Genomic DNA, 25,168 nt, shown 5'->3' with positions numbered 1-25,168 from the left:
GAACTACCAGTAACTTCTTGCTTCAAGCTTCTTGCATCTAGTTTTCTAGCTTCTAGCTTCTAGTTTCTAGCTTCTATCTTTTATCTTCTAGTTTCTAGTTTCTAGTTTCTAGCTGCTAACTTCTAGCTTATAGCTTTTAGCTTCTTGTTTCTAGCTTATAGTTTCTAGCTTCTAGTTTTTATCCTTTATCTTCTAGCTTCTCACAACAAACTTCAACCTTCAAGCTTCTAGCTTCTAGCTTCTATTTTTTTTATCTTCTTGTTTCTAGCTTCAAGTTTCTTGCTTCTAGCTTCCATCTTTTATCTTCTAGCTTCTAGTTTGTAGCTTCTAACTTGAAGCTTCAAGCTACTAGCTTCGAATTTCGAGCTTCTAGCTTCTAGCTTCTATTTTCTAGCTTCTATCTTTAATCTTCTAGTTTCTAGCTTCTGACTCCTAGCTTTTAGCTTCTAGCTTCTATCTTTTATCTTCCAGTTTCTAGCTTCCAGCTTCTAGCTTTTAGCTTCTCACTTCTAGCTTCTAGATTAAAGCTTCTTGCTTCAAGCTTTTAGCTTCTCGCTTCTAGCTTCTAGCTTCCAGCTTCTATTTTTTATCTTCTAGTTACTAGCTTATAGTTTCTAATATTAAGTTTCTAGCTTCTATCAATTATCTTCTAGTTTCTACCTTCTAGTTTCTATCTTTTATCTTCTAGCTTCTAGCTCCTAGTTTATAACTTCTAGCTTCTAGTTTATAGCTTTTAGAATCCAACTTCTAGCTTCTCGCTTCTATTTTCTAGCTTCAATCTTTTATATTATAATTTCTTGCTTCTTGCTTCTAGCTTTTAGCTTCTATCTTTTATCTTCTAGTTTCTAGCTTCCAGCTTCTAGCTTTTAGCTTCTTGCTTCTAGCTTCTAGCTTCTACCTCTTATCTTCTAGTTACTAGCTAATAGCTTCTAGTTTTAAGTTTCTAGCTTCTATTTTTAATCTTCTAGCTTCAAGCTTCTAGCTTCTAGCTTCTGGCCTCTATCTTTTATCTTCTAGTTACTAGCTTCTAGCGTATAGTTTTAAGTTTCTAGCTTCTAGCTTCTATCTTCTAGTATGTAGGCTCTATCTTTTAACTTCCTGTTTCTAGCCTCTAGATTATAGTTTCTAGCTTCTAGCTTATATCTTTTATCTTCTAGCTTCTAGCTTCTAGTTTCTAGCTTCTAACTTGTAGCTTCAAGCTCCTAGCATATAGTTTCGAGCTTCTAGCTTCTATTTTCTAGCTCCTATCTCTTATCTTCTAGTTTCTAGCTCCTAGTTTTTAGCTTATAGCTTCTAGCTTCCATCTTATATCTTCTAGTTTATAAATTCCAGCTTCTAGCTTCTAGATTTTAGCTTCTCGTTTCTAGCTTCTGGCCTCTAGCTTTTAGCTTCTATCTTTTATCTTCTAGTTACTAGCTTCTATCTTTTAAGTTTATAGCTTCTCTCATTTATCTTCTAGTTTCTAGCTTCTATCTTTTATCTTCTAGCTTCTAGCTCCTAGTTTCTAACTTCTAGCTTCTAGTTTCTAGCTTCTAACTTCTAGCTGCAAGCTTCTAGCTTCTCGCTTCTGGCTTCTCGCTTCTAGCTTCTGGCCTCTAGCTTTTAGCTTCTATCTTTTATCTTCTAGTTACTAGCTTCTAGCTTCTAGCTTCTATCTTTTAAGCTATAAAAGCTTCTATCATTTATCTTCTAGTTGATAGCTTCTATCTTTTATCTTCTAGTTTCTAGCTCCTAGTTTCTAACTTCTAGCTTCTAGTTTCTAGCTTTTAACTTCTAGCTTCAAGCTTCTAGCTTCTAGCTTCTAGCCTCTGGCTCCTAGCTTCTAGCTTCTATATTTTATCTTCTAGCTTCTAGTTTCTAGATTCTAGCTTCTAGCTTCAACAGTCGAAGCTCGTTGTAACGACCAGTTTTATGGCGACAGTTTTCGGTTCCTTGAAAAATATTTCAATGTCATCACTATTCTCTATAACGACTTTTCTCCATCCCTTGCGATGTCGTTATAACAAGCTTCGACTGTAGTTTCTTAGCTTCTAGCTTCTAGTTTGTAGGTTCTATCTTTTAACTTCCAGTTTCTAGCTTCTAGCTTACAGTTTCTAGCTTCTAGCTTCTATCTTTTATCTTCTAGCTTCTAGCTTCTAGTTTCTAGCTTCTAACTTGTAGCTTCAAGCTCCTAGCTTATAGCTTCTATTTTCTAGCTCCTATCTCTTATCTTCTAGTTTCTAGCTCCTAGTCTTTAGCTTATAGCTTCTAGCTTCTATCTTTTTTCGTCTAGTTTCTAGCTCCTAGCTTCTAGCTTCTATTTTAAGTTTCTTGCTTCTAGCTTCTACCTTTTATCTTCTAGCTTCTAGATTGACAATTCTAGCTTCAATTTTTTGTCATCGTGATTCTAGCTTCAAGTTTCTAATTTCTAGATTCTATCTTTTATCTCCTATCTCATCTATACTTTTCTCAATTCTTTCAAATCCCCCTCCATTGGCAATTCCAACTACGCCCCTGGAAGCCACCGCATTATTGGTCCCCCTCTCGACAGGATGAGGAAAATGTGTTCCTGTAATAAAATTCTCCTTATTTCATTACGGAGCAGTCAATCAATGTGATCAATTTGCAGTTCCACTCAGCAGGCCGACGCTTGGCGTCTTAATTACAATGTGGTCCTGGTCCTCGTACGGCGCTCTCGTCTCGATAGACACAGACAGTATGGGGCCCATACATTGAGTACGTCCCTCTCTACTAACTTTGACAACGGCGAGAAGTGTCGTAAATCGACATTTTCCGTGTAACGGCCTTAACGGATGCGCCGCATATTGCGGAGCATTGGACTTCTTCCGGTGCAATAAATTCGAACAAGGAAGAAGGAAGCGGCAAATGAATTAATTGAGTGCCTTCGAGAAGAATGCCAGCGCAGCAGAGTAATTTGTCTGTGCACCCGTGGCAGCAGGGAAACATAGTAGGCGCCCTTCACGTCGTTCTGTTGGTACGGAGAAGTTGTGGGATGGTTTAATCAAAACAATCAGCCTGCTGTGATTGATTTTCCTGTTTCAAGCTGGGTTTCAACCTCAAATGGTAGTTTTCACACGATCCTAATGGGGTACAACAGGGAATGCAAATTTGTTTTAGTTTCTGAGAAAACGTGCAGTTTGATGAAATCGATTTATAGGATTCACACACTTGGAACATTCTATATAAAGAGCACAAACTATATTTAAATCATTTCCTAGAAAAAAACATTCAACTTAGAACAATGTTGTCTCAAATTCAAATGCCAACATACAGGATGGACGTGAACACAATTGAACACAGCAAGCAGCCAAAAATGTTCGTTCCTTCCGAGTTGAAGTTCTCGGAAATCAGCTGAAAAAAATGGTAATAAAACGAGCACACCGTTCCCGCGTCGGAAGTAAAACAGAAAATTGAAAATTCATGGGATGGAAATTTCGAAGACAACAACTTTGACTAGGCAACAGCGAAATGGCACAGTCTTGGCGTGCAACTGTTTTCCCAGTGACAGCCGCTATCGCTGGCAACACTGACAGTAGGGAGTGCATCGTCGTCGTTGTTCGTCGTGCGAGGCCATTAAAATCACCCGGTTGAGTCAATTTAAAACCGAAATGTTTTGGGAAGTTTGTTGCATAATGTGCCATCTAAATTTAAATGTGCATTGCCTGACTGAAGCGAATGTACGAATGTTGTCTCTGCAAAAGATACAATTTCTTGCGTATAAAGGATTGTAATTCGAAACTTAATTGGTTTCTCTCCCTTTCATTAAATTTTAAATGCCTTTATCTGTGAATTGCAATCGTTTCAATCAACTCAAATATTAACGTTATCAATCCACATTAGAACAGCGTCATAGCATCCTTTGATTGAGAGACGCTTGTCGCAATGGGGAGATCCCAAATGGAAATCCAATTTCCCATCTAGTAATCATCGTCTAATCACATTTGTACGAATGTGCTCTTACGATAGGCCGGTGTAAAATAATCGTCTCAGCATTCCTGTCGGAATCCACCACATATGCAGACCATCATCCGATGATGGTGTTCGACAGCCTCAGCTCAGAACCAATGATTTGTTTATCGTTGCGCAATTGAATGTCGGGGGTCGAACTATTCCTTCCCACATCGCTACTCTTCTAAGTCATGCAGTGCTCGTTCCTTAGAAGAGCAATTCAATTCAGATAAAGTGCCAAGGATTAACAAACGGTTTAGTTTGCACACAGGAAAGCCATATCTTGGCTGGAGCTTAACCCGAAGCCATTGCACATTCTGACTCACTCCAGCATAGGCTGAACTTTGAAGAGCATGTTTGCATTCACCTAGTCGAGACCGATAGGCATGGAGAGTTAATCCCTCCACGTTGAGTGGTGTGAGCAAGTGCGGTCGGGTCAAACGGAAGAGGCACATGGTTTTAACCGTTAAGACCCTAGTATAAATGAGGCTTCATTATTCTCACTTGATCTCCGTTTGGATCAATTTTTGCCTTGGAATCCCCATTGAATTAAAAAATTTGAAATCATTATCGAATTTTTTATTGGCACTTTCATAGAATATTGTTTTGAAAAGTTATAGCTGTTCCAGGTGTAGGAAGAAAATTTCCCCAAAGGCTCTTACAGAGATATCTCCAGGATTTTTTTTTATGTTTTTTCCAGGGATTTAACCACATTTTTTTTTTTTCAAGATGATCTCTACAGTGCTATATACAACAATTTCGACGGAGATTCCTTCACGAAGAAGTTTTAATCGATACCAGATTTTTAAAGGACCAGGTCGGACAGGGCTGCAGGAGCACCTCCAGCAGTTCCTCCAGAAATTCTGCCTGGAATTCCTCCAGGGATTCATCCTGGCTTTTCTCCAAGGAATATTCCAGCGATTCCTCAAGAAAAATCTCTACAGGAATTCCTCTAGAGATTTCACAACGAGTTTTTAAAGAGTAGTAATAGGAATAACATTTTTAATTATTTTTTTTATTTTTCGGCGATTCCTCATGATGTTTCTTCAGATATTTTTCCAGAAATTTTTCCAGAGTTTTTCAAGCATTCCTCCAGAAAAATATCTACTGGGATTCTTGCATAGATGTCTTCAGGGATTCCTCCATGGGTTACACTAGGACAGTTTCTTTCAAGATTATTCCAGATATTTCTCCAGAAATTCCTTCGAGGATGCATATAGCGTATACCACCTCTTGGAATTATTCCGGAGATTTTTCCAGGGCTTCTCAACGGATTGCTTCAGTGATTCTATCTGGAAGTCCTGTGGGGATTCCACAGAGCATTTCTTATGGAATTCTACCAAAAATTATTTCACGAATTCCTAAAGGGATTCCCAATAGTTTTCTCCAGAAACTCTCCTAGAGATAGTTTTAGCAAAATCACTAAAGGTAGGAATTTAAATTTTATTTTAACAAATCTTCCAAGGATTCACCAAAAAGTTTATTTTAGAGAATTATTTTGTACCTCAAAAAATACCTTCGGGGATCTTTCCATGAATTTCTCTAGAAATTCTTCCAGAGATGAATTCCATCATGAATTCCTTCAGAAATTTCATCAGCAATAATCCCTTTGAGGGATTCTTTCGAAAATGTTTGCAGAAACTCCTTCCAGAATATTTTTTTTTAGAAATCCGTAGATAAATTCATGAAGAAATACTTCGGAGAAGCAATTTCAATTCAGAACACACTGTAGGATTTACGGAGGAATCCCTGGAAGAACTTCAAAGAGAAATCCTTGAGGAATCTCTGGTTAAATCTCTGGAAAAATTCTTGCTGGAGTTTTTGGAGGAATACCCGGGAAAATCTGGAGGAATTCCTGAAAAAAAATCCCTAGGACAACTCTTGGAGGGATGGGTTTTCTGGAGTAATTTCTGGAGAAAATCCTGAAGAAATAGCAGGAAAATTCTCAATAGGATTACCTGGGTAAATTGCTGAAGGAATTCTTGGATACATCTTTGGAAAAATCCTTGGAGAAAATTTCTGGAGTATCCTTTGAAAAAATTCTGGAAGAATAACTGTAGAGTTTTTGCTGGAGAAATCTCTGTCCATATTTTTCTGGAAAAATTCATAGAATAATCCTTGGAAAAATTGCCAAATTTATGGAGAATAATAAAAGTCTGGAGGAATCACCGGTGGAGTCTCTGGAAGCGCTCTCTAGAGAAATCCCTGGAGTAATGAAATAGTGCTTTATCTGAATTGGTGTAAAAAATATGGTTGTGATTGAAAGTTCTTCCCAAGAAAATCCCTAATGATATTTTGGGAGAGGTTTCTTGCAATATTATTTGAAGAATCTCTAGTGAAATATACATTATAGAGATTTGGAGAAAACTATGAATAATAAAACGACCTTCTGGGTGTGCAATACAACGTTAGTCGAGTCAACTAGTTGACAATGAAATCCTCGGAGGTTTATTTTTTGAAAGTCCTAAAAAAAATTCTGGAGAGCTAGTGGAATGGATCTGAAAGTGTTCCTGAAAAAACTTTGCAGGAGTTATTCCTTCCTAAAGCATTAAGAAAAAAATAGGCATTATGAATTAAGGGTCAAAAATGACCCATGCCTTGGAAACGCTGTCAAAAAATCATTTTTGAAGCGGTATTCGTTTGTTCTTTTTATGAAAGATATGGATCCCTAGAATAGCACTCTGGACAGTTTTTTTTTGGGTATGGCCATTCTGAGCACAACCTGGAACCTGTTTCACAAGGAAATGGTACATATCTCATTCAGTAGTTTATACGCATGTATGGTACGACGGTTCGGTTCCAGTAGGGAATGGTGAGGACATTTTCAGACCATCATATAGTTCTATCATGGAATCGGTATCATTCGACAAGTAATGATTCTTATCTATGAGTAAAACGACATTTTAGCGCTGACGAATTATATATTTTGACAGCAATCAAATGACCAATTCAAATGGTGCTCTAGGTGTTCCTTCAGAAAAACTTCCAAGGATTCCTTCAAAATTCCTCCCGGAATATCTTCATAGGCTCTTCCAGAGATGTTACCAGGAATTCATTCGGAGATTCCTCTAAGGATTTTGCCAGAAACTCACAAAGATATTCTATACCGTAATCTCTATAGGGATTTCTCCAAGGATTCTACAAGGTCTTTTGCCAGAGATTTCACCTTGAGACATTTTAGACCATTTCTGATAGGGCTCCAAGATTACATTCAGAAGTTCCCCAAGAATTTCACCAAGGACAATTCCAGGATATTTGCAGGGATATTTCTACAGGGTTTCTTTTATTTAAAGATTTCCCAAGGAGTTCCTGTAGGAATGTCCCTAGTAATTCCTTTATATATCACTCCAGTAAAATTTTTACTGGTATTCTTCCAGGAACTTATCCAAGGATTTGTTTCAGGAGTACTCCTGAATTTTTACGGAGATTTTTCCAGATATTTTTCAAGCGATATATCCTTGCATTCCTTCAGAGGTTTCTCTAGAAAATCTTTCAGAGAATTCTCCAAGGATTCCTCTAGGAAGATCTCTACAAAGATTATTGTAAATTTATCTTCAAGGAATTCTCCAGGAATTTTTCCAGGAGTTACACTATGATAATCTCTGCAAACATTACTAAAGATATTACTTGCTCCATGACTCCAAGGATCTATACAGATAATCCTACAGGAATATCTCTGGAATTTCTCGAGATATTCGTTTAAGGCTTACAGAAAAACATCCAGGGATTCCTCTAGGAGTTCCTCTTGGAATTCTTCCAGATATTCTCCCATGAATTCCTACAGGAATTTCATCAGAAATTATCCCAACAATTTCTCCATGAATTACATTAGGAAAATGCAAACAAAAATTTCTCCAGTTAAATCTCTACATCAATTCTTTTTGGAAAATCTTTTCATGGATCCGAAAAATCAATGGATTTTTCCTGGGATTTATATATGGATTCCACCAGCAAAATCTCTACAGTGATGCTTCCTAGGATACCTCCAGGGATTCTCCAGGAGTCTTTCAGTAATTAACTTAGAAAATTCTTCCTACAGGAGTTTCTCCAGAGACTACTCCAGGGATTACTCTAGCAAAATCTCTAAAAAGATCCCCGCTAAGATTTCTCCAGTTTGTTTTTTGATGAATTCCTCCGAGGCGTCAGAAAGTTTCTAATGGTTTTCTCTAGACATTGTTCCAGGGATGAGCTGCTAGAGAATCAACTGTATATTTTAATGAAATAAATGATTTTCGTCTACGCAGTCTTTATGATAAAAACAAACGTTGAAAAAATAAAGATTATGTAGCCGAAAAAATAAAGATTATGTAGCATGTTTTATGTTTCAAGGATTTCTTTAGAAATTTATCCAGAGGTTTCCTCGAGATTCACTCGATAAGCAAGAATTTCTCCAGGATTCTTTCCAAAAATTTCACCAATGATTCCTCTAGAGATTACTCTAGATTGTTTCAAGAGGTTCCTTCAGAGATTGTTCAAGGAATCCCTCCAGGAACATATCCAGGGATTTCTCTAAACCCTTCTTCAGGAAAGGTGTTCCAGGAAGACTCTCTTTAAAAAATCTGGGTTGAAACCTGGAGGACTACTTATTCTACTTGATAAAATCATTGGAGGAATTCATGGGTGAATCTCTGTAGGAATTCTCAGAGGAATCCCCGGAGGATTTTTTGGAGACCCAGAACGAATCTCTGGAAATATTTCAAAGGGAATTCCTGATGAGTTACATGAAAAAATCATAAGAATAATTTATGTAGTAAATTTCCTTGAAGAATTCCTGAGTGAAACTTTTTTAGAATCTCTATAGGAATTTATGAAGTTGTTTCTTGAGTAATCCTCTGATGAATTTCCGGTGGAATATCCGGAAGAATTCCTGGAGCGATCTCTGAAGAAAACGTCAGAAATAATTCGTAGAAAAAAAAAGGAGAGGACTACTTGAGGAATTGATGGAGAAATCAATGGAGAAATATCTAAAGTAAACCATTAGAAAATTGTCGTAGAGTAACCTGGAGAAAGCCTTGAAAACATCTCTGCACAAATCCCTATAGTGATTTTCATAGAAGAATTCTTATGTGTATCTCGAAGAATTTTTGAAGAAGTCTAAGGAGAAATCGCTCGAAGAATCTTTGGAAAAATCTCTGAAGGAATAATAATTCCTGGAACAGTTTCCTGAATAATCCTTTGGATTGATAAAGATTTTATTGGATGGTAAATCTTTTTGAATCTATAGTGAAATCGCTGAGGGCATTTCGGCAGAAACTTCTGGAAAATACGCTATAGGAATCCCTGTAGAAATACATATTCTTGAAAAAAAAAATCCCGGAATAATCCTTGGAGGAAATTTTGGCAAAATTCCTGAATGAGTTGCTGGAGGTATTTCAGGAGCCCCTATCGAAATCGGTCTAGAAAATCTGTGTCCGAACAAAAGCTCTTCCTGGAGGTATCTTATGGGTTTCCGAAGAAATTGATAAAACATGCAATAAACGATTTCCTGGGGGGAAATTCCGAAAATTCATGCGGTTCTTGATTTTCGGACGAATTTTCCAAACGATTTCCTCGACATTTTTATTGGGTCATTCCCGATAACAATTCTTAACAATCTTGCACTGATGTTTGCAAGGGTTTTTGAAGGAACCTTAGGAGAATGATTATTATCTGGAAGTAAAGAAATATTAATTCAGGGAAATCGTATGTTAATTATATACTTTGATAACAACAACAGCAGCAGTGACATTTTGACAAAGTTCAAATTTTCAAGAGGAGAACCAAACATCCGTTTGAGTTGAAAACCTAATCGATTGGTCACCACCAGCTAGTGACCAATCGATTAAGTTTTCAGCTTAAACAGATGTTTGGTTCTCCAGATCCGTGCTCTTGAAAATTTGAACTTTGGCTTCGATTCATCTTCACCTTCAATACTATGTATCAAGAAGATACTTTGTATTGAAAGGGGACAATGTCTGATTAGATAATTTATAACAAAAAATTTCGGGATAAAGGAAATTCATGATTTTGCGGAATTCGCAATATTTGGACTGTGCAGTTAAATTTAGGAATAACCGCAAAATGCCGCAAAATTGTCCGAATTGTTGATTTAGCAGGGAAAGAGGTTTTCTATGTTATCTGTTGATATTCGATGTATGGTGTCTGAGCATGAGCATGAGCATAGATGACCGTACAATTCGTAGTTGCTACTCCGTTATTGACCAGAACAGTCGAAGTTGCGCAGAAAATTAACGAATGGGGCTTGGGGTTAGCTTACCATTCTTCAATGTGCACAAATCGAGAGCTCAAATATTAAAAGTCAATAACGGTGCCGGACACGTCCTTCCGGTCATCGGAAAAGGGAAGGAATATTAGTTAGACAACCGTTGTTACTAGAGACCGAGTATACCTCTGCATCTCCACAGTTGTCACGGAAAGGATATTGGGTTAGTGGGATAAGGTAAAGATCTGGTAATGGTTGGTGATGCGATCCATGATATAACCACGCCTAATCGGAATCGCGAAATAATTCTATTATCGCATTGTATGCCGAACAAGTGTTCATGACTCGCCCACGCAGGAGCAAGCGACGCGATCCATAGATCAAACACTACTAACGATCCGCGCAGCTTTTTCATTTCACTAAGTGATCAACGCGCGACATATTTGATCCTGCCCTCATCGCCCGCACTCGTAAAAACAACCGTCAAGGTCGAAGGATCAAACACAACTCTGATATTAGATGTATGGTGTCTTCAGTGAAATTGTTCTTAACCTTCCAGTCATCGCGCGGTTTGCCACCGTCAGAACCACCACGCTGCTGTTGTGAACCGAAAGCGAGGTTTTTTCAACAGTGTTGTACAAAATACAACAGCTCGGCGACTGAAGTGTTAATTGAATTTTGCATTTTTTTTTTAGTGTGAAATAGTGATGGAAAGTGGTGAAAATTTCTTCTGAACTGGAACAAAAATAAAACCAAATGCTCCCAAGCGTCGGATTACTAGCATCTGTCGTGCTCCCGAGTAATCGAAGCTAAAGTGATTCGTGATCTTGTTCGGAGCTGTTCAGAGCCATATTGTGCTTTTGGGAAAAAAAACTGTTTCCCCTCCGAGATTTAAGGTTTCGAAGGGTTTTTGACTACAAACTAGTAGTTTACTGTTTAATTTGTTTAATAAGTTTAATTTGTCTGTCAAAACCACGTTGCTCGGTTACTCGCGAGTAAACGTTCCCGAGCTTGTTGCTGTTTCTTTTGACATGTTCTCCCGAGCAGACTTACTCACACCTAGCCAGTTCGCGATTCTGTGATGTTTGTTACGCGTTGGTAACTCGTGATCTGCTTCATGATGCGAACTTTTCTGGTGTGAATCAAACATTTTTATTTGCGTAATTTTTTGGTTGCTTTTTTCAGCCAACTTTTGAACAACTTTGCAGAATATGTTTTGATCAAACTCTCCTTTTGAGCTCAGTACCGTTTTGATTCATATTACGGACACTTAAGGCCTTAGTTAAGTTTAACTCAGCATATAGCATACAAAATAAATCATTCTGTATGATTTATCAGCGTTATCGAGCGTCAGGAACCCTTAACTTTCAAATGCAGGGCTGGTAGTAAAAAGTAGTGCCGAAAAAAGTTATATTAGTGACCAGATTTGAGAAATAAGTGACTAAATAGTGACTTCCGATTCTCAAAAAAGTGACTAAAAGTGACTTGAAAATACCAACTTTGGAAATTTTTAACGTACTTCCAAAATTTTAAGATATTGCCAATATGTTTCTGAACAGAAACTTCTGAAATTGAATTCATTGTAAACTGTGTAGATCCCCATTTTTTTCATAAGAATTCAAGATTTAGTCTAGAAAAAATTTTAGCGTATAGATAAAGATGGAAAAAATATAATATTCACAGGAGGCTACTTTCTATTAGTTTTATTTTGTGTAACTAGATCAAGATTACGGAAAATGTACCATCGATCATCAATCAATATTTCAAATTAAAAATAATGATGGAGGATCGAATATGATTCTTAAGACCAATGTATCATAGACGCGTCCTTTGAATGCCGACTAAGGGAGAACAAATAGTTGAATCAATCCTGAGTGAAATTAAAATTTCCCATCAGCATGTTAATTGGGAGGTACGTTTGGCCGAATGAACATTTAAGCGAAGTATGCATTTCAACAGAAAAGTAATCGCCTATCTCGATGCGTGAGTAATTTCTTGCAAGAAATGCTCAAGAAAAGCATTTTTCTTTGATCGCAGTACGCAGTTGAAAAGAAATGTCAACTCAAATGGAGCTTGCTAAAGGAAATTACTTGACCATTTCTTGGGCAGATTTTTTTCCTTTTCTTGAGCCGAACAGCATACCTAGCTTTAGCATAAAGACGATTGGCTTAGGGGACAGGATCCGTCATCAATGTCGGAATTTTCAAAAGCAGTTTTTTCGTTCAAAATCAAGAAAATTTACAGGAAAATGTGTTCCCTGTATTCTGTTCTCCAACCGAAACACAGTGAACACATTTTCATCGAATAATTTTTAGTTTTGAACAGAAAAACTGCTTTTCAAGTTTCGATAATGACGATAATTACGTAATCATCGTCACAAATAGAGTGAAACCAAAAACAAATTAAAGACCTCCATGTTGCAGTTGGACAAAGTTTTATGGCTTATAAGGTAATCTAGAATGCCGTGAAAAGTGTACTGCGATCTGTCAAACTTGGTTACCTTTTGTACTACCGAGAGACCAAATGATACCCAATCTGAGCCCGAGTGGGACGAACCTGGTGAAACTCTATGAAAGATTAACTTTCTCCACAAAAAAACATGAACCAAAGTTGTGATTCTGACATGAAGTTAAATTAAAACTCAGCCTTAATTAAAAGAAAGCCGATTCGTTATTTTATCTCGAAAATTTAGCTTAAAATAGTTGAAAAAAGTGACATTTTGACGAAAAAAGTGACTTTAGTTGAAATGGCTTCAAAAAAGAGACTTTAAAGTGACTGGCTTAAAAAAAGTGACCAAGTCACTAAAAAGTGACTCGCTACCAGCCTTGCAAATGGTAGGTAAAGAATATGCTTTCGCAACTTGAATAATTTTAAATAAATAAAATATGTGGCATTTTAGTGATTCTTATTTCGGACGCTTCCTCACTTTTGCCTCATATTCCGGAAACTTTGCTTCGAATTCCAGACAGCTCATGGAAATCATTAATAGAAAAGTCAAACCATCAGTCGTCAAGCCACTAAAGAGACGTCTAGGACAGTTGGACATTATAAGTTTGCATAGATTTTCATAGAAAAAGCTTATTAAAACGAGCATCGAAAGTGAGAACTTTTGAACAGCAAAAATTGAAACATTTCGTGTGAAATGTTTCCTATACAAAGTAAAGTGTCCGGAATTTGAAGCTGTCCGTAATATGATTCAAAACGGTAAATCGATTCTGAAAGACTTGACTTAGAGTGGACCAAAACACCAGATAACTTCTTTGTTTTCAGTTTTACGTGAATGTGATCTTCAGAAGAGTTGTAGAGGAAGTAATAATATACATTTTTGCTTAACATGGCAAGTTTGCAGTTCTTGTCATTTTGAAGTTATAGGCAAATTTAAGTAAAAAACTATGAAATCTTTAAATTCCATAGCCTATAGATTTGGTCAGATTCTTTTTTTTTTTTAATAGCATTCGAAAATTTTGCTGCAAAAACATCGAAAACGTATTTATTTAATTGGGAAAATACACTACGGAAATTCGTATTTAGCAAAGTTATAAGTAATAACTAGATTTACAAGTTGGGCCAACGTTTCGAGTATTTTTTGCTCATCTTCAGGGCAAACAACAATTTTACAAAGTTATGGTATTGGTGAAATCAAGTCCGAACAATAATTACAATTACTCACATCGTTAATTGCTATTAAGTCAAGTGGATTTGAACAAACACGAAACGAACGGCTAACAACATTACACTGGAATCACAAATAAATTTCGGACATACTATAACCTCAATTTACGAACTAGATCGGGGGTGCGTAAATTGAGTTGATGCGTAAATTAAATCAGTTCGTAAAACGAGGTTTTGCCGTTTTGAGTCTACTTGTATGAAATTAATTTGTATTATTTAGAAAAAATATGTTTTTTAGCACCATTGACATATTATTAATACATTGGGTTCTAAATCAGGCTAGAATGTCTGCAAGTTAAGGTCTTCTAAAATCTCTTTGAGCTTGGGCATGTGATGCTACATGAGTTAACGACAGATCAATTTATCATTTCTATGTAGAAGAATGTCTCACAATACTGGGCCCTAGAAGATTGTTATATTTTTAAGAAGCGTTTGTATTGTGAGATCCAAGTTTTGATAATTAAGTGAGTACAACAGGTGTTCTAGTTCATCCAAAAACTTCCTGGAATATATACCTGCAATGTACTGGCATATTTAGCGATCCTTTGATGTTTTTTTGATATGGCACAGGCCCTTATCTATTTATAGTAGTAAAATGAGTATTTTTATAATTTGTGCGGATGTCCTAGGTCCTCCAAAGACTCCAATGAATATAGATCTTGGGATCTACGACCGTAATAAGAGATTAGAGGTTAGTTTTCAAATACTCCACAGGCCCCTAGACATCATGTGAGTAAACAGTGTATTATAATAATTTGTGTGGATGTTCTAGGTCCTCCAAGATCTATATCGAATATAGGTCTTAGAATCTATAAGTGTAACCAATTATCAATAGATGCTTTTTTGATATGGCACAGGCCCTTATCTATATGTAGCAGTAAAATGAGTATTGTTATAATTTGTACCGATATCCTAGGTACTCTAAAGACTTCATTGAATATAGGCCTTTGAATCTGCAAACGTTATCAATGGTCTATAGGTAGTTTTTTAATATGGCACAGACTTTTAACCATTCATTCAAGTCAACGGAATATTTTATTGGTTTATACGGATGTTTTTGGTGCTCCAAAGACTTAATTGAATAAAAGCCTTTAGATCTACGGCCGTAATAAGTGATTAGAAGATAGTTTTCAAATACTCCAAAGGCCCCTTACCATTCCTGTGGGTAAACGATGAATTGTATGAATTTGTGCGGATGTCCTTGGTCCTCTAAAATCTCTATTGAATATGGGCATTAGGATATACAAGCGTAACCAATCATCAATAGATAGTTCTTCAATACTGCAAAGGCCTTTTACTATCCATATTAGCAAACGAAGTGTTGTATTGAGTTGTGTCGATGTTTTTATACTTCCAAGGACTCCACGATATATAAGCCTGAGTATCTACAAACTTAAGTAGTTGTACATTGATGATACTTATTCATAGCATAAAGTCTAAACTCTTAAGGTGAAACTCCTTTGAATCCACTAATAACTGTATAAAAGTAGTGGTTCACAAAAAACATTCTTTTATTTGTTGGTAATAGTGAAATTATAATTGATAAGACGTTGTTGCCAGTAATCGCCACTTCAATTTGAGTCTTTTCCCCTTCGAATAAATGAGCCTCTGTACGTGCCATAAATTCTTTTGTTCTCATGACTTTTACTGTGCGCCGTGTGTTGGTGCTGTCTCGCTCTCTCTTACGGGCAACTTGAAAACAGGGCGCACAGTAAAAGTCAAACGTTTTATCGAATGCATAGGCTCATAAGATTGCTTGATGTCGTACGTAACCATCAACGTACTGACAGCCCTGCAAGCGAGCAGCCGGTGTAAATTAGAAAAATAAAAAAAGCGAAATGCTGTGGTCAGTGATCGTTTTTAGCACGGTTTGGTGAAATTTTAAGTTGTTTTCATCAGAAATCAACCAGTGATTGTTCTTTAACGAACAAGTAGTGAAAGTAAATTGTGTTGTAAATTCTACGTTTAGCGAAAGTGGTAAAATTCGGCGAAAAGTGTTCTTCGTTCGCAGGCTGATATCTGTAAACATTTGTAGCAAAGTTAAACGTTCGTGTTGAAAATTAGAACGGTTCATGAAATTTCCACCAGCTACTAGTGTTAAAACTATGGAAATTGTAAGGTAATAGTGTTCTGATGTCTCGTTAGCAATTTGGGAATGGACTTAGTGTAGGTAAGTGAAATATTTTGAGAAATAATTTGGACTTCCAGAAATGTGTTTGTATATGTGAGGAAGCCATCTTCACTGCCATGACAGGGGTTCTTTCCTATATGCCCTTAAGGCTAAGTAGCCCGTCATTCGTTGTGGTAGCCATGTTGATTTTGCAGATTGCAATTTCAAAGTGATAAAACTCAGTCATCTTAAGTAATATTGATTTATAAAAGTATCACTACTTGCGCTTACATATAGAAATTATGCTGATACATTTTCAGCAATGTCAGTGCAAAACCTAGTGATTTTCTTTAATTCGCCATCGTGAGACAAATTGGCCACAATCATCGATGCCAACTATTTCAATGACGGCCTACTTCGCATTAATATAACCAAATGGTTCAATGTACTGATCTGTACTGATGTTTAGGAATTTAGTTCGTTGAACAAGCGACGTCAATTGAATTTGCGTAAAAACAGACTTCGTTGAATGAATGGTGAATGAATTTGAATGGCGTCAGACATCGATTTTCGTCAACAATATTCTCCAAACGTAGGTCGCCATCTTGAATTCCAAAATTGCGTTGGACATCGATTTTCGTCATCCCCTTGTCGTGCCCGTTCCGAAAATACCCATATTGTATGGATTTCCCCAAAACCAGAGGTCGCCATTTTGGATTCCAAAATGGCGTCGGACATCGCTTTTTGTCATCCCCTCGTCGTGCCTGTTCCGAAAATACCCATATTGTATGGGTTTCCAACGATTTTCCCCAACCTGAGATCAATAATTTCCCACAGAATTGTCAAAACTCAATTTACGCACTGCGTAAAAAAAGTGACGTAAATTGAGTTTACTTCGTAAAAAAAGTGACTTATGTAAATTGAGATAGCGTAAAAAAAGACCTCGTAAATTGAGGTTTAAGTGTAATTCACAATAACTTTATATCATTTTAACGGAGCACAAACGTACACAGCTTTCACCCGAGCACATGTAAACAGGTTTAAAACAAAATGTCAATGAGTGGCTAATTACAGACAAAAAGGACAAGAACACATTAAACATTAAGTAGGGTAGAAGCACCGGTTTTGGCCATACGCCAGTTATAGCCATAGTGGATTATACACCGTTTTACATAGCCAATCAGCATGAAACCTTTTGTGTTCAGTAGATCATATTCATATGATAGAGCTGCATTCATTTACTCGTCCAAATTGATTCAAAACATAAGAAAAACAATTCATTTTCCTTGTAATTTTAACTTCCATACACCTAATTTGGCCAGGGCACTCTTAATCTGGCCGCTCTCGTGAGAAACTAATGCAATTGGCCAATTTAGGAACCGAAGTTAAATCTCTGGCCGAAACTGGTTCCGTTGGCCTATATTGACCAAAGGGATTTTCAAAGCGAAAAAATGGTTTTAGCTCAATTTTGATATTTCACACACATAATATGGATTGAAAGCTTGCATTTGACATATTTGTAGTATAAATAAGGCTTTCCATTTATTTTTTATTTCCTTTTTCTCTTACGCTGGCCAAAACCGGTGCTTTTATCCTAATAATGTTCTGTTGTGCACTAAATTTGCGATTACTCAATGACCGTTTGGTGTCACAGAAAATGTGCCACATTTCAAGGATTGGCAACGCCTGTAATCGGCTGCCTTCCCGAGCAAAGTTGAATAGCAAAATGATAACAAATCTTGTTACCTGGTTATCATCATTTGATAACTGATTTTCTTATCACCTTGGCTGAATTAACAGCCAACATAACAAAAATGAGAACTCAAATTAATTTGTCGAATAACAAAGTAATAGTATATTATGTTATCACTGACAGGGTTGGGAAAAAATCTGAAATTCACTCTACAGTAGTCAGCGAAGCCAGTGAAACTCACGCCCATCGCTGCTGTAGGCAAAAAGCCTTGAAAATTGCAAAACACCCGTTGCTAAGGGCAACCCTAAATTACTGTAAAAAAATGTTCTATTTCCCGCTGCGTTTCCCGCATTTAGAGCCTTCAATGACACTACTGATTTAGAGAAAATCATGTACCCAATATAGGCTTCTTGATGAGATTCACTATTTTGAACTATTGTAGTGAGAGAGCCACGTGATTTTCGCGAAATTCAAGCCTACTACTATTACCATTACCAGCACTGATCACTGAGTTCAAGTTGATAACTAAATTTGCATCTTCGTATATTTTTGAATTTTATGGTCATAAATCAAGGGATAATTTTGAGAGATGAGTGTTTTGGATTAAACTTAAGCTTCAAATAATTTTACAAAATTTTGTATGACGAAAAGTCAACTTTGTTAAGCAACACACGCTTTATAAATATGTTATAGGAAAGATGTGTGATAACATATTTTGTTATCAACCTGTTATCAAAAATGTCTGTGACGGATGCAATGATAACGAATTTTGTTATTATTTGGTTATCATTGATAACAGAATATCAAAATGATAACAGCGATAATAAAAGTTGTTATCATATTGAAATTATCCAGTTATCCGACTTTGCTCGGGTTGGTCAAGGGTTCTTGTTTTGGACAGATCGAATCGATGATCATTATCATTCGCATGTTCCATTAGAGCCGTTGTTTTTTGAATTCATCAATCCTCTCAATCGCTCTTGAAGGGATCGGTTTGCTTTAGGTTATTTATGAGAGATCGATGCCCAGAGAGGCGGTTTATCATCTGGTTTTATTCTGCCCTGGATTATTATATTATTTTGGAAGGAACTCTCACAAAAGGGGGCGGACCTGGTGTAGTGGTTAGAACACACGCCTCTCACGCCGAGGACCTGGGATCGAATCCCATCCCCGAGATAGTCACTAAAAATTTCAGTGATGACTTCCTTCGGAAGGGAAGTAAAGCCGTTGGTCCCGAGATGAACTAGCCCAGGGCTAAAAATCACGTTAATAAAGATAGAAAAAAAACTCTCACAATAATCAGCAGGATGCTTAGCACCAATGATCTGTTTTTAGCATTCTCCAAATAAAATTTTCTTGATTCACTGATATTTGTAGAATTTCATGAACTTCATTTACTTAATCTTGTCAGACTTCATGCGAATTTTTGTGCATTTGAAAATGTGGCGCACCACACAAAGTTGTTTCTGCGTTTTGGCCCGCGTACACAAGAGTAATTTGGGTTAATCATGGCCAAAATTATTTTTTATTCTAAATCTTCTAAAAGAATACAAAGCAATATTGGATCGCAGCAAGCCGTGCGCGTGGGCGGCTGCGTTTTGACTTTCCTGTCACGTTTACTTCGGTTCCGCGTTTCGGACGGAGAAAAATAGATTCGGCTGATGGCGCTATGCCACCTTCAAAATTTGTTGTGCTGGTTGATTGTGCAGTGATTTAAGTGTTATTTTTTATTTGCGAAGATTTTAAATATGGCTTGTGGCGTGCTAGATTTTTGCATGATTCCGTTAGTTTTACGCCACCCGAATAGTTTTTTTTTTCCGATTGGAGTAAGTGTGACTTTGACAACATAAGATTAAAAAGCATACGGTTGTGAGATTTTCATCATTTTTAATTTTATGCTTTCTGATAATGAGTTTTGAAAACCTGTGTTAAGTATGAAAGCCGCCTTCGATGATGATTATTGTGCTACGCAGAAATTAGTTCAAACCAAATTCAGATATGAAACCATTCAGAGGATGTCGATTCAAATTCCCAACAGATTGATATTAAAGTTTTTGAAGAAACGTGTTTTTACTCGGCGTTTCGATAGATGGACGAGTTTGGTGAGTTTGTTCCGATTTAACCGCTATTACTAATTCTGGGCTATTTCTGTAGCATGGGGTTGGGTCATTTAATCTTCTCGTTTCAGAGAGCGAGTAATGGCGCTCAAACCAAAGCTTCTTAGCTAGGGCACAAGGTGGAAATACCTGTGTCTCATCCCTGGAAGACGAACACGCACTTTAACTTTCTTAGCAACGTCGCTCCCAACGATGATGAAAACATTTCATTCACACTTACACTCAATTACAAAAAGTATACTAAACTACACATACACTAAATTTCAATCCGGTCGCATCACTCGCATATAGTGAATCCTAGACCATTTCCCTTCCCATCATCCAACTCCTTGACATCTATGAGGACGTCGGTGAGTCGCTGGCCTCTCTTCAAGTAGGTGTCATATCATCATTTTCCTTTCCTTTCCTCGTAACGGAGAAGATGGGCGTGGCCGGCAATGGAAATTATCATGTCTTTGCAACTCTGACTTCCGATTGGATAACTATTTGATCCAAAATAGTTTTCTATGAATGGAATAAGTGTTGTAAAGTTTCTAACATGACAGTTTTCAGTTTGCAATCTACGAAATACTCCGTTACCACGCAACGCAACGCAACGCAACGCAAAAGAATACAATGCAATATTGCATTTGGAATTCATGAAATCAAATTTCTTTTTAATGGAATGATAAAATTGACTGGTATGTTTTATCTGAAACGCTTTCTCCATGCCTTTTGCAAAAAATGTATGTACCGTAATCCGGGGGCAAATTGATCACTGGGGCGAATTTGATCAGGTCGATACCAAAACACACTTCCACCCAAGGATGCTGAAGGTTTCGTTGGCACCACAGAATTCCATGTATTCTTGTTTATTGATGTCTGATGATGATTTTGAAGTATGTCATTTTTATTAGGGTCAGTTGTGCACAGAAATATTCACACTTTTTGAAGGTGTAAGCAATACAGTTGGAAATGTTGGTGCTAAGCAATCCACTGGTGATATACCTATATGTCAATTTTGAGTGTTTAAAATGTTGTGTAAGCTCAAGTATTAACTACTAATATCATACTACTGATTAACTTCTGATATCATACAGCATATGAGGTATAGTTTTTTGCTAATAAAACCGTTTATTCTCAAATAATGTGCTTATGATAAGGAAAATTGCCTATATTTAGTCGCATTAGGCAGATTTTCAAAGTTTAATTTTGCAACAATATGATCAAATACTCGAGTTGTAAGATTTTTGACATCATTTTCAGATTCAGGAAACCCAAATTTAGTAGATAGAGAATTTTTTATTCCTAAACGTGCTTTGTTATATGGTGATCAATTTCGCCCCAGTGTGTCATTTTAATTTTTGATATTGAAACTATTTTTATGATATGTTAAATATTATTTAATGAAAAGTCGATTACATGAACTGATAAAGATCAATGTAGTACTGGTTTCGTCGAAATTTTTTTGACAATATTTGAATTTCGAATGACAACACAATAAAAAGTTGTAAAATAGTGATCAATTTGCCTTACGGTATGCCTCATTTGTACAAAAAATCTGATCCAAAAATTTCTTTGGATTATTTTGACTCTCAATATTTTGTACATGTGAATCGCATCAACAAAACTAGGAGTCAGCCTAAGCCCATCAGTCTCAAAATTTTAATGAAAAAGGAGACGAATATTCATAAGAATTCCTTAACAATTAGGTGAAAATTTGGCAGCATAATCAGGTAAAATTTTACAGCTGGAACAACTCCTATTCTCATGAATATGAAATCGTGACATTTATTGATTAATTCATCCAATTTTCACACACAACTTTCAAGTCCATTGAGAATCCTTTAGATACCCATCATTTCTGAATGTTGGGACCATAAAACTCGATGAAAAGGGCTTTTATGTGTATAATACCGTGGATTTTTTTTTCAAACAATGATGTGTCTGAACGTTGTTGACTATTGTTGGATCGAGAGTTGTGAAGATTTGTTTTGCGTTGAAGAATGTTTATTTCTATGAAATAATGTAAAATTCAAGAATCATGTACGGTACGACATTATTAAACGTTCAGAAAGAGTCTAAAAGTTTGTTTGTTTTTCAATCAACAAAACTCGTACCAATGAGCTCATTTTGTTGAAATAATTCAATATCGGTTAGACATCAGGAATTCTTTTTTTTTCTAAATTGCCTGCATTGAGGCGTTTTCCGCGAAATTCTTGTTTATTTTTTTAAAATTATTTCCAGAAATATAGCTTTTTTTCAAATTTGGAAAGCATATTCGTATTCAGGGAGCCGGAATTCAGTATGTAGAGTAATTTCAAAAATTCACAATAATCACATTGACAAGTGATTAATTTGGAATGGAAAGTTTTTGTTTTAGAGATTATTTTCAGCACTAAAACCACATTTGTTAGAAAATGTCTGTACATGAGTCCGTGAGGTTTAGAGTCGTACTTGTTTTCCTGTATTCAGTTGTTTGGCATTGTCAACATTGAATAGAACAGATAAAACCAACCGAGAAAAAACATTCATTTCAACCGAAATTACGGTATTCCTGAAAACCTATTAATGTGATGTAAAAACTGTGGAAGTGCTCATTGAACACTAAGCTGAGAAGTAAGCTCTGTCCCAGTGAGGACGTGATTCCAAGAAGAAAAAGTTTAAAGGACAATGTTTCAAACCATGGCACCCTTACGTCTCTTACAAAGCATTTCTGTTTATTTCAAAAATTTGCAAAATCTGATTTGGAGATGCCATGTGTAAAAACTGTGATATACGTTATTAATAAAATTAACATTTTTTTTTTTGCTTTAATTTTAAAGTAATTTTCATGGTTGCATAGATTTTTGAAATTTAACAAAAGTGAAAGCCCAATTTAAAAAAGATTGGGAATTTATCTATGCAACTGAAAATGACTATTCAGAGGCTGAAAAATTTCTTCAGCAAAGATTTTCTAACCTTGTTCCAGTTCCTGGAACAAAAAAATATCATTCATTTATACCAAAAGACGAACGAAGCATTTTTGCTAGTGAATTCTCAGATGCACATGAATACCAAGAAAATACAGCATGCTTAGTTCTTAATAATACAAAGAAACGAAAATCTTCTGGTGTTAGCAACCAAAGACAATCTTCCCGATTGAAAAAAATAGATAGTATTTAGATGAAAATGTAAGTTATATACTGAATAATTGAGTAAATAAAATTAAAAAATAATAATAATAATCTTATTTGTTCCATAGAAAAGAAAGAGTCCCTTTTCAGTGTAATGAAAAATTGAGGCAGAAACAGTTTTTTTTCCAGTTTTTCTTAGCGATGTAATTTTTCATGAAAAATATCATCCATTCCGACTTATACTTCATTAAAACCAATCCCATATCTTTTTTTTCAGATGTTTTAGAAAATTTGCAATTGCTTTGATAAAAAATCTTTGTTTTTCCGATGCTTCGATTGAAGTATGGGTTTGCAAAGAAAAGGCTTATATGGTCATTTTCCACAAAATTAGCCATAACTCAAAAACGAAAAAAAAGTACATTTCAAAAATTTCAGCGATTAAAGCTTATTAAATTACCTTCTCAAAAATTCATTTTTGAAAGTTTTTCATTAATTGGAACATAGTTTTTCCGGCTTTTCTTTACGAATTTTCTGAACGGTGGAACATTTTGTGGAAAACTGTTTCCAGTTAATTTTTTTTTTATTCCTGAGAAAATTTGCTTTCATTTTCATAAAAAAAAACTTTGATTCTACTATGCTTCTTTCTTGAGTTATGATTTTTCAAAGAAAAGACTCAAAATGGCACATTTGCACATTTTTTACAAAATTGGCCATAACTCAGAAACGAAAAAAAAGTACATTTCAAAAATTACAGCGATTAAAGCTTATGAAATTATCTTCTCAAAAATATTTTTTTGAAAATTTTCTACGAGTTGGAGCGTAGTTTTTCCGGCTTTTCTTTACGAATTTTCTCAACGGTGGAAAATTTTGTGGAAAACTTTTTCCAGTTAATATTTATTTTTATTTCTGAGAAAATTTGCTTTCATTTTCATAAAAAAAAATTTTGTTTCTATGATGCTTCGTTCTTGAGTTATGATTTTTCAAAGTAAGTAGTGTCAGGGGAAAACAAAAAAATTCCAACTATGTTTTACGGAAAAATAGGCGACCCTAAATTTTTCTCAACTTTTGTTTATTCATATATTGATGAGCTCTACCTGTGGAAAAAGTTTTATGAAAATCTGAGACCCTTCGGCCCAAACCCGTACAAAAATTAAAAAAAAATCCCCAAATGCATTGAATTGGCAATAGAAAATTTTTCGTGGAGTAAAAACGTTCAATGATATACAAATTTACAAACTTCGAGGCATTTTCAGATCGTGTCCGGTATTGGGAGCCACCTTTTATGACTGGTCAATTTGGTACTAAAACACGTCATCATAATGCAATGTCAAAATTCATATTTAAATTTTCAAATTTTTTTTACAAAAATGGTAATATTTCTCACAAATGGGCACCAAGACTGCGTAAAATTAATAGTTTTATTAATGAATTTAGCGGCTTAAGTGTCCGCTACTGGGGGATCTCCCCCTAAGCGTCCCCCAAAAGATTTTTGGCTGAGCCTATAGATTCGAAAGCCTTCACTTGGAAGGACATATTTTATTGCATTTGTTCAGGTGTAAACCTTATTCATTATCGTCAGAAAGGTGACTAGTTATGTTTGTAGATTAAAAAAACATTAATTTAAGAAAGGTAAACATTTCCGAAAATGTTAAAGTTGGTTTACCATAATTATCTGAGCCCACATGGACGTTAAACTTGTTGATTTATCTTCAAGAGATTACTGGTTACGTTTGTTGTCTGAAGTCATGTATTCAACGTAATTACAATTGTATAAAACAGCAACAAGAGCTGTTGTAGTAACAAACAATCCAAAAATTGTTAGAAAATAACAAAAACGTAACGATAAAAAGGTGTTAATAAAAATAAAGTATGGAACGAGCTCACCAGTTGGTCATCCGCCCTCAACTAAACACGAATATCTTTTCGCACTCGCACAACGCGAACCGAATCCTGATTCCATTGTGAAAAAAAGGAAGCGATCTACAAGTATATGTATAAGTATAAGCACAGATCAGAGGCATTACACTAATGCGTTTAAATGATAACCTAAAAGCGTAGTCTGAACTAAAACTGGGTTTAACATAATTGCATGTGAGTTTTTCAATAACGCTACACAGCCGTCGGTCTTAATAATTGATATGTTAAGGTTGTTTGAGTCTGCCTAAGTATTAACCTTATTCGTAGCCCTGCAAAAGATCACACATTACCCTTGAAACTTCGATGGCTTGTACTCAAAAATGTTTTTGAATAAGCTTACAACACGTCTAGATTAGGTATTATAAAACATGTGTATTATAAATATTGCTGAAGATATAATATTACACAGTTGTT

At 35.9% G+C, this 25,168-nt stretch overlaps 1 protein-coding gene across 1 annotated transcript in view; it reads right to left on the bottom strand.

Annotated features, from left to right (window-relative positions):
- The window catches only part of LOC110675282, a 685,744-nt gene that overhangs the window by 241,151 nt on the left and 419,425 nt on the right, over window positions 1–25,168 (bottom strand). The window lies entirely within an intron of this gene.

This window comes from Aedes aegypti, chromosome 2 (assembly GCF_002204515.2).
Source record: "Aedes aegypti strain LVP_AGWG chromosome 2, AaegL5.0 Primary Assembly, whole genome shotgun sequence".
Taxonomy (NCBI): Eukaryota; Metazoa; Arthropoda; class Insecta; order Diptera; family Culicidae; genus Aedes; species Aedes aegypti.
The sequence above is the reverse complement of the archived record's forward strand: the minus strand, read 5'-3'. Positions and strand labels throughout refer to the sequence as shown.